General features: G+C 33.2%; 1 long non-coding RNA gene across 1 annotated transcript; it reads left to right on the forward strand.

The window, feature by feature from the left end:
* The first annotated feature begins 1,239 nt into the window (after positions 1 to 1,239).
* On the forward strand, positions 1,240 to 3,655 carry LOC146941962 (uncharacterized). Its single transcript, XR_015033538.1, has 2 exons — positions 1,240 to 1,356; positions 3,407 to 3,655. It is a non-coding gene; the product is annotated as an uncharacterized LOC146941962 (long non-coding RNA).
* Positions 3,656 to 10,213: the final 6,558 nt, after the last annotated feature.

A 10,213-nucleotide genomic window follows, 5' to 3' on the forward strand; every position in this document is an offset into this window, starting at 1 on the left:
AAAGTATGTGCAAAGAAAGTAAGCTCTTTTCTTGTTAATTTAAACTACTAAATTTACATTTGTGTTACTTTTACCCAATAAAAAATTGAGTTTTTTTTATTCTTTTAAATAAATAATCACATTAAATTTTATGATTTTTGACAAAGTGTAAATTCAAGTATTTACCACTAGGAATTCAAAAGAGTAATATCATTTACATCACTTTATAGGAAAAAGAATAAAAATAGAACTAGAGAATAGAGAGTGAAATGATTCCTCTAAAAACAGAGTAGAAAGATTTTTGTTTTGAATAATATACATCACGTAACTTATTTGCAAATATATAACAAATGTGTTTGATTGGTCTAATTGGATGGTTAATTGCAGATGAAGCCCTATACTATAACATGAATTCGATACCAGGTTATTTGTTTTTGGCTTTTAAGTGATAAAAATCTTCCAAATAATAAAATAAGGGTCATGTTAACTTGTGCCCTAAGGGCACAAGTTAAGAAGCCTAAAGAGGAAATTAAAAATAAATTTTATATTAAAAGGATAACTTTTGCAACTTTTAAGATATTGAATGCACAAGTTCCAAGAAAAACTTTATACATTTGCCTTCTTAACTTATGCATCAAGGGCACAAGTTAACATTTTCCATAAAATAATAACACTTTAAAAATTAAAACATATGTAGTACTGGTGGTACATGTGCTCGTCAGTAAACTCAGTATGTACACACACCAACAATATAGAACCTTAGTCAAACCCACTCTAGTCTTAGGTGAGGTGCAAAGCAAGAATATCAGGGTGTGCAAATAGCATTGAATGTAGGAAAACTGGTGCAAATAGCAGAAATCCAGGGTGTGCAGGTGCACTGTAACGCCCCATTTTTATTTAATTATTTTTAGTAGATGTGTGAATATTTTTATATGACTTTATTTGATATATATATATATATATATATATATATATATGTATGTGTGTGTGTGTGATTTCATGTGAAATATATGTTTTCTGTGATTTTATGTGATATATGGTGTAATTTTATTTTATTATATGATTTAAGGAGTTGTGTTTTATTTGAATGAATATTGTTTTATTATTTGAGGAAATAATATGAGAAATAGAAATAATATAGAATTATTATTTATTTTAATTAAAGGGAATTAAATAGTAATTATGTGAGTTTAGTGGGAGTTAAATGAAAAGAGGGGAGGTTATAGTTTTTGGGAGAAAAAAAGAAAGAAAAGGAGGCAGAAACATTTTCACGTAAAAAACTTTAGAAACTGGTTTTGAGAGAAGGAAGAGGAAGCTAGGAGAAGAGCTAGGAAGAGAGAATCCAACCATTTTTGCTGTAGAATTTGCTGAGATAAGGTAAGGGTGGGATTCCTTTCACTAATAATATGTATAATTCTGAAATTTAATGAATTGTTGTGTTCTTGATTTTAGGGTTAGCAAGTTATGCTAGGTTGCTATAATGAAATGAATTATGTTGAGAATGCATGTTTTCTATGTTGTTTTGACTGCTATGTTTCCCATAGAACCTACAAACATTGTTGCAGATCATTTGGGGGTTTGGGTGATCAGAAATTGGGATTCATATTCTCTAATCTTAAGTATGTTTTCTGAAATTGGGTTTGGCAAAGGTTGCAGGTTGTGAGTTTTGGGGATTAGGGTAAATCTTATTTTGATGTTCATAGTTTTGGTTGTTGAGAAATTAGGTTTTGAAGATGGGTTTGGTTGTTAATAGAATAGAAAATTCATTGAAGTTATGTTAAATTGATGTTCAGGTCTTAGATTTATCATAGGCAATGTTCCTTATCAAATTTAGGGTTGGGTTGATGAAAATTGAGATTATGAGAAAAAGTGATTTTAAGTGTTTTTGAGAAATAAGTGATTCTGGGATAAGCTGTTTTTGAGATTTGAAAATATGATTTTTCAGTAAAATATAATAGGATTTGTCGAATAGAACGCGTAGGCGAAAACGGAATCGGATTCGGGGTAACAGTTAGGTTTTTATGGACGAAACGGTGAAACCAAAAAAAAATGGGACTGCACAGAGCTGCAGCGCAGGTGGCTACTGCCTTCCCACACCTGGGCGCAGTTTTCCACGCCTGGGCGCAGCAAGGCAGCCCCTCATGGGTGACTGCTTGTTGTGTTTTCGTTGCGTGCTGTCAGAACTTCGATTGTTGCGTTCTTGTGTCTTTTTCACCCCTTTCCGTGTTGAATTAGCTTTCGGTGTAAACATAAAAGTTGTAGATATTTGAGTTAGCTTTCTAATGGTTTTAGTTTTACATGAAAATGATTCATAGTTTTTGAGTTATGATAAAAATAGTCCAAGTGGATCTTCAGAAAACCTTAAGAAAACTTAGCATAACTAATCCCAAGTTAGTCCAAAAACTTATGGTTGGTTTCCCAACTTCAAACTTAAGTGTTAGGGATTTAGTTGAGGTGTTTTATGGATATTTGACTTATGTTCTATTGATCAAAACTTAATTTCTTTTGAAGGATGTTTTGGACTTTGAGATGAATGTAATTGATTTATATATATGCTATGTTGTTGATTTCCGTTGTTGATGTCGTTGTATCATCTGATGTCGAAGTTGGGGAGTGTGTCATAATTGTTTTAGGCACATATGTTGTTGTTGTAGTCGCTGTTGAAGTTGTATGTTGATATACACAAGTTGAGTCTATTTGCATACTCACATCTGTTGGGGGCTTATGCCCTGGAATGTTCATCATTCAACCCGTTGGGGGCTTATGCCCTGGAATGTTCATCATTCACCTGCTGGGGGCTTATGCTCTGGGATGCTTTAACCATCCAAACTGTTGGGGGCTTATGCCCTGGAATGCTTAGCATTCAACGCGCGTAGATTGGTACCACATGCATGATGCATTAGTTGTCGTGTTGTCATTGCATTGTCGAGTTGTCGTTGTTGTCGTTGTCGTCGTCGCATTGTCGAGTTGTCGGTGTCGTTATTGATAACGAATTTGTTGTTGTTGTTGTTCTTGATGATGTTGTTGTTGTTGTTCTTGAAGATGTTGTTGCTGTTCTTGATGACGTTGTTGTTGTTCTGACGTTAATGGATGATATTAATTGATGTTATATAATGATGAATATATATGTTGTTGATGACTAAGATGTGGTAGGATGCTCTATCCTTATTAAATGATGTTAAGTTGATGATGTTGCATAGTCGAGTTGGTGTTCTTTGTTGATAATGACGTTGGTGTTGTGGTAGATGTTGTTTAAATGTTGTTGAAAACGAATATGATGCTGAGTTATATGTATATATGAACTTGATAATGCTTGTTGTTGAACTGTTGTTATTTTCATTAATTTGCTGAATTATATATTATTATTATTGGATAAGTTTCTCACCCCTTCTGCGTATATGTTGCCTCAACCGTGGGTAATGTGCAGGTAATGATGGCTTGTAGGTTGATTGGCTCAAGTGTCTAGGGCTCTGATACATATTAGGATGGGGATCGTCGCGAATGTCTTCTTCATTTCTTTTATGTATCATATTTTGAAAAGACCTCGTTGTTGGATTTATTATTGTTGAGGATAATGTCTATTACGTTGAGGCCTTTGTGCCAATAATTTCGTTGACGTAGGATTTGGTTGAAACTATATTTTTAAAGAACTATTCCGCTGCAGTTTATTAAGATATTCTAAACGTTGATTTTAAATAATTAGATATTTCCTATTTATGAAATTTTGAAAAGTAGTGTGACACTCCGTTGTGTGATTACTCTGATTTTATTTATTAATATTACGTTGTTTGAGAACGGGGTGTTACATGCACACCCTCAAAGCTACCTAGATAAGAACAACATTATGGATGGTCTTGTCTCGCCATTCTTCAAACATATGAAAAGAACACAAAAATGTGGGTCCCATAATTTTTAACTCTCTTTGATTGTTCTTCAGATAATATCAAAGGACGGTGTTGTCTGTCGACAATTTTGAAGCTCAATCAAACATGACAATAGTATTGTCCCCCTCTCTCTTCCATTATATGTGCGCATATTTTCTAATAGCATCCACAATTGGAATAAATAAATAAAAAATCATTAAATTTTAAAAACTTTTGCCGGGCCTAGTTTTTTTAGTGAGAGAAACTCCAACTTTTCTCTAAGTTTTCCTTCTCTTTCACTCATCGAGGAGGGGTGGTTTTAGGTCAATTTTTGACCTAAAATCACCCATCTACATCTTTTTCTCCTTTCTTTCAATCACAATAAGTGATTTTCACAAATATCAAGTGTTTTTTTTGTGTTTTTTCGTGATTTCGTCGTCTGAGTGCGACCTTGTGTTGTTCGTCGTCTTGTGCGGCGTTGTTTGATTTGGCATCTTGTTGCGGTGTTCGTTGGTTCATATTGAAGGATCAGCTTCAGTCAATCACAGATTCAATCAATGATTTGGACGTCAACGTTGCAGATCCAGAAGCAAGAGTATTCTGGTGATTTAGATTTTATCATATTATTTGTAGGCATTTTGCCGTTGTATGCTATTAACTTGGGTGCTGTGAGTTTGTTTGCAGATTCATCCTTTACGTTTTTAGCGATCTTGATTCTGATGTATTCTATCGATTTGAATGAATGAATATCGTTCTGTTTTTGTCAAAAAAAAAAAATCATTAGATAAGTCTCACATGTATGTATCATCTATTTATAGTTTTTCAATAAAAGTATTTAATGACTCGATCACTCGGTAACAATAAACTAAAAAGAGTCCCCTAATATCTACTTTAATACATGCATTTAAAAAATGGGTTTATTTAACATGTGCAACATTGCACATGTTAAAACAACTAATAGTAATAACTTTTTTGTGGTAAAACAACAATTATTTGTTCAAAAGATTTATATTTAATATTAAATGTACAACTTTCAATATAAAATTTCTATTTCAATCTTCTTAACCTGTGCAAATTTGCACATGATAGAAAAACCCTTAAAAAATAAATAAAACGATATTAAGAAAAGCAAGAATCACATGAATTTGTGATGGTGAGACAAACTTTTATCTACTTTCTTTTCAATTTGAATCGTGTGACTCATTAGTTGTTAAAGTGGAAGAGAGTTCTTATATTGTTAGACTATTTGTTATTCTGTCTCTCCTCGTCAGCACAATAGAAAATCATCCTTCAAACACTTAGATCCTCATTGTCGCTGTACGTTGCCGCCTCTAGGAACAAACTACCTAAACCCAATGACAATTTCAACCATTTTGAAGCATATTTCATTGTCGAATGAAACCCTGTTCGGTTTCAATTATGGTGTCTTTGCTTGCTCAAAGAATCAAGATATATCATTTCTTTTCATTTCTCTTGCTTAGGAAATGATGATTTCCAATTTATAAGCAATACATTTGAATAAAAATGTTACCAGATTGTTCTTCCATCAAACAAATGAGTTATGATTGAGATCAGATTGTTTTTCATTTAGCAAATGATTTCAATCCTTTAAAATGGTGATTATATCATTGAAATTGTTGTCAGGTTTGAGTAGTAGGCTACGGAGAGTGAGGTCAAGGTTTACATCTATTCGTGCACTAGAGCTAGGAAAAGACATAGGTACATACTTTCACGTTAACCTCGCAGTCCCCCGATCCCTTAACTACCCTAAACTTGATGACAATTTCAACCATTTTCAAGGATTTTCAACCATTTTCAAGGATCGTATTTCATTGTTGAATGACAAACCATCTGATATTGATCATGTCTTTGTTGCTTGAAGGGAGAACCAGTATCTTTTATCTTCATTTGTCATGCTTATGAACTAACGATACACAATTCATAACTATGACAAATAAAATATAAACAATGTTGGTCGGCCATCCTAACAAACAACAAATGCATGATCATAATCAAATAGTTTTTCATTCACAATGAATATTGATCCTTTTAAATGGAGACCATATCATTGGATTTGTCTTCGGGTTTGGCCTAATTAGGGTATGGGGGAGTGTGAATGTGAGGGAAGTCTGATTCTGTTCCTAGCGGCAGCGGCGTGTGGAACAAACATAGGCACATACCTCTCCCCTTGTCGCCACACTCCCTTATTACGTTAACTACTCAAAAATAGACGACAATTTGAATCATTTTGAAGAATTGTACTTCCATAATGAAAAATTGTTTTGAGGTCCTCAAGGTTGGAGGCGGTTTTTATTACTCTTCTTGCAACGAGGAGGTCCTTCAATTTGCCTATGACACAAATAGAAACCGGATTGCTCCGAACACTAAAGCGGTGCAACAACTGCACCCCACAACTGAACCACCAAAACTTTCCCTTCTATTATATACAAATTTCAAAAAGTCGTGGATTGTGGGGATTCTTATTCTAGTGATTCTACTGAGTGTGTGTTTGTTGTAGCAGTGGAAGTGAAAAAACACACCTTTGGACTGATGCTACAATTTGCAGCTTTGTTATTTTCACAGGAAAATTGCGTAGGGACGCGAGAATCTTGCTTTTGTTGCATATCCAAACAATGCATAAGCTTCAAATATCGTGACCTTAAAATGTGTGGCCATCAAAAGTATATACCTCTCTCAAAATATACTCAAACAATTTTTGAATTGTGATGATTCTTTTGTTCGAATATATCACCAAAAAAATTGATATGTCTGCCCCTAGTTGAAAACTATTTATACAAATACCCCTGTTCTTCATTTTGGATGGCGAGCATAACCTGTTTTTCAACATTCTCTGCAAGCTTACAAGCTTTATTCTGAGCAATCTACATTTAGGTTGGCGAGCATCATTTTTTAAAAGTTTTTTTTCCTGTTCTTCAATGGAAATGGCGAGCAGCCATTTTTTTAGATTTTTTTTTAATGTTCTAAGTTTAGAATGGCGAGCATGCCATTTTTTTCCAATTTTTTTTTGTCTAACTTTTGTTTTTTTTGTTTACTATTTTTTTTATTAAAAAAACTACATTTCTTAAATTTAAAAACACAACCTAAAATGACTTTTTTGTTCGAAGTAGTCCAAGACAAGAGTTATTGGCCTCCGCATGAAGGTCCAAAACTTTGCCACAATCCAACCATGCGAAGATTAAAGAAAGGTCATCCAAACAATACTCGCATCTTGACTAAAATGGATGTTGCATAAAAAACCCCGAGAAAATATGGACTATTTTCCAAGAACGGTCATATTCGCAGGATCGTCCAACTGTTAATCATCATAGTTAATTTCCTTCGTAATGTATTTTATTTCGAATTATCTTAATATAATTATTATTATTATTATTATTATTATTATTATTATTATTATTATTATTATTATTATTATTATTATTATCATTTTGCTCATCTATTTATTAGTAATGTTTAATTTTTTAATTAAAAATATTTATATACAATGTAGGTAATTTCATTAAAAAATAATACACAACGTTTACATAATACATTAAATTAGATGTAACCTTCTTATAAAAACAAAATTAAATTAAAATGGCATGGTCGCCATTTTATATATAGAACAAGGGCATGGTCAATTAAATTAAAAATGAATGTGCTCGCCAATTGAAATAAGGAACAAGAAAAAAATTTAAAAAATTCCTGCTCGCCAACTTAAATGTAGAACGCAGCATAATTGTTCAGAGAAAGTCTGCAAAGCCTGCAAGTCTGCAGTGGGTTGTTGAAAAAATGGACATGTTCGCCAAGTTAAAAGAAGAACAAGGGCATTTATAACAATAATTTTCAACTAGGGGCAGACATATCAATTTTTTTTGATGATAGGGGCAGAAGAAAAAAAATTTCGTTCTTGTTCCTCACACGCTCAATAGTCAATACTCACACCTTGATGTCAACAAATCTAAAAGCTATAGCAACATTTAGACCTTTGTAATACTTGAATTACAAAAAGGAGGTAATGATACTCTTCCTAGTTGACACTTACACAGGGCCCTCAAGGTGTAGATTGCTCAATTTTTGAAAAGATAGCATATGCCACAATGGCTGAAGAAGCATGGGATGTATTACATTGTCATGCAAATGAGTGAAGAATAAATAAAAAAATCCAAGTATTGAATATAAAAAATATGAGATCTCCAATTTAGATAAGTAGAAGGAAAACTAGATAGCAGAATTTAAGCAAGTTATAATATACTTCGATATCAAGCTTTTGAGAAGAAAAAAAGAAAGAAGATGTACTACTGTACAATTGGATTACATAGTGCCACCACCTAGACAATTGTACTCCCACCGTTTGGTCTTATTTGCATCAATTGAGTTGAAATAAATATAAGTGTTGGTGTTTTCCTCTAAACCTAGACTAGACTAGCTTTGAAGAATTGTGGATAGTTTATCTACCATTAGAATTAGACACACAAATACACTCACATGTGGTACTTACTACAAATTAAGTTTCACTTCACTTATAAATTTATGTTTGTGGCTAATTTTAATTGGTTGTTGGGTTAAATATCCACAATTCATTAAAAATAACATAGAAAAAGCCTTAAAAAACAAACCTAATTACTCTCATTCCTTTACGAGACAGATTAGTAAATGCCACACCATAGGTAAGTCCAAGCATATGTATTTGAGTGTTATTGCTTTTTCAGGCCAAGAGAGAAAAAAAGTTTGACCCAAGAAAGTAGAGCTGTCAAAACGGGCGGCCCGGCCCGGTCGGGAAACGGGCTTTTTAGGGCCGGGCTAAAAAGCCCGTTTTGAATATGGGCTGGAATTATGGAACCCGAGCCCTATACGGGCTCCCGGGCTAACGGGCCGGCCCGGATGTACTTTTTTTTTTTTCATTTTTTAAACACATTTTTTTTAATATTGGAAGCTCTGCAGTGTTTCACACACAGTCTCATTTGAGTGGTTTTTATAGTCCTGTGAAACCATTCCCATAGGTTTTTTTTTGTCCTTTTCAACCTCTGGTAAAATTTTCATTCATTGTTCTTATTTTAATTTAGATCCTCATTCAGATTTTATTCTCACCTTCCTATATTATTATAGTTTAAATCAATCATTAGTATGTATAACTACTAACACTAAGTTTCCAATACTGGCTCCTTCAAAAAAAGTTTCAAATACTGGTGCCTCCTTAACCATATATTGCCAAACTTTGACAAAAAATTACGTTGTCTAATCAAAACTGGAAATGAAATTGCTACTTAAAAAAAGAAACAAATGAATAGTTCAGTTTTGAACTGAAATTGCATGTCCTGATAGGGATGATTGCAGTGAATCATTGGAGGAGGTAGAACAAGTGCTGTGGACTAGCAAACTAGCACTGTGTTTTGGACTAAAAAAAACTTATTTTTTTCGGGCTGGCAGGCCGCCCAAAGCCCAAACGGGCCGGCCCTAACGGGCTGCGGGCTTTTTCGGGCTGGGCTAAAAAGCCCTGAAAAAATTCGGACTGCAATTATTCGGCCCAGACCCTACATTTTATTCGGGCTTTCGGGCCGGCCCGTACGGCCCGGCCATTTTGACAGCTCTACAAGAAAGACACTCTTGTGGTGACAGATTTTTCCTAAAACAATCTTGTGATGATAGAGTTAAAAAAGAAAGAGTGGACCCCAAAAATAGCACATCATTCTTGACTTCTGTGATTAAGATAGCTGAACTCGTGTGCTAAGGTCCACTTATTTATTAGTATACATTTGCTATTCTTTTCTGTTATTCTATGCAGTATGCACATACCTAACAATAATATCTATTTTTATGGAATTCATCTGTTTTTTACTTCATCGAATTACTGCATTACATAACTCTTCCTATTATATTTGAGAAAACAAAGTTTTATAGATATGTGAGACGTTGTGTCATTGAAATTGGACACACAGCTTATTTACCTCCTTTTATCAATAATTTTGTTGATTAAATTGATCACAAAAAAACACATTCATAGTTAAGTTGACTATCTACAAATAGTTTAAAGACAAAAATTATTAATAAAAAATATATTTATAAATGTATTTGTAATTTTGATGCGTTGAATTTAAATCATAATTGTGACATATATTACAGTCCTATTCAATTTAAAGAATTAGTCTATGTAGTTGAAGGGGAAAAAATCCAGTTTACATTAAAATAAAAATTAAACTGGTAGTTTATCCTATCAATTTCTTCTAGAAAAAAGTATAATGATATTTATTTATTTATTTTTGCGATAGAAGATAAGCTTTTAAAAACAAAATGATAAGCGTGGCGGCTGCCGTCTAAGGTCAAGTTGAATTTAAACTATTGAATCTATAAACTTTTGAATTCCGATTCTCAAA

Source organism: Medicago sativa, chromosome 3 (assembly GCF_051527215.1).
Source record: "Medicago sativa cultivar Bolivia chromosome 3, Bolivia_mono, whole genome shotgun sequence".
NCBI classification, from domain to species: domain Eukaryota; kingdom Viridiplantae; phylum Streptophyta; class Magnoliopsida; order Fabales; family Fabaceae; genus Medicago; species Medicago sativa.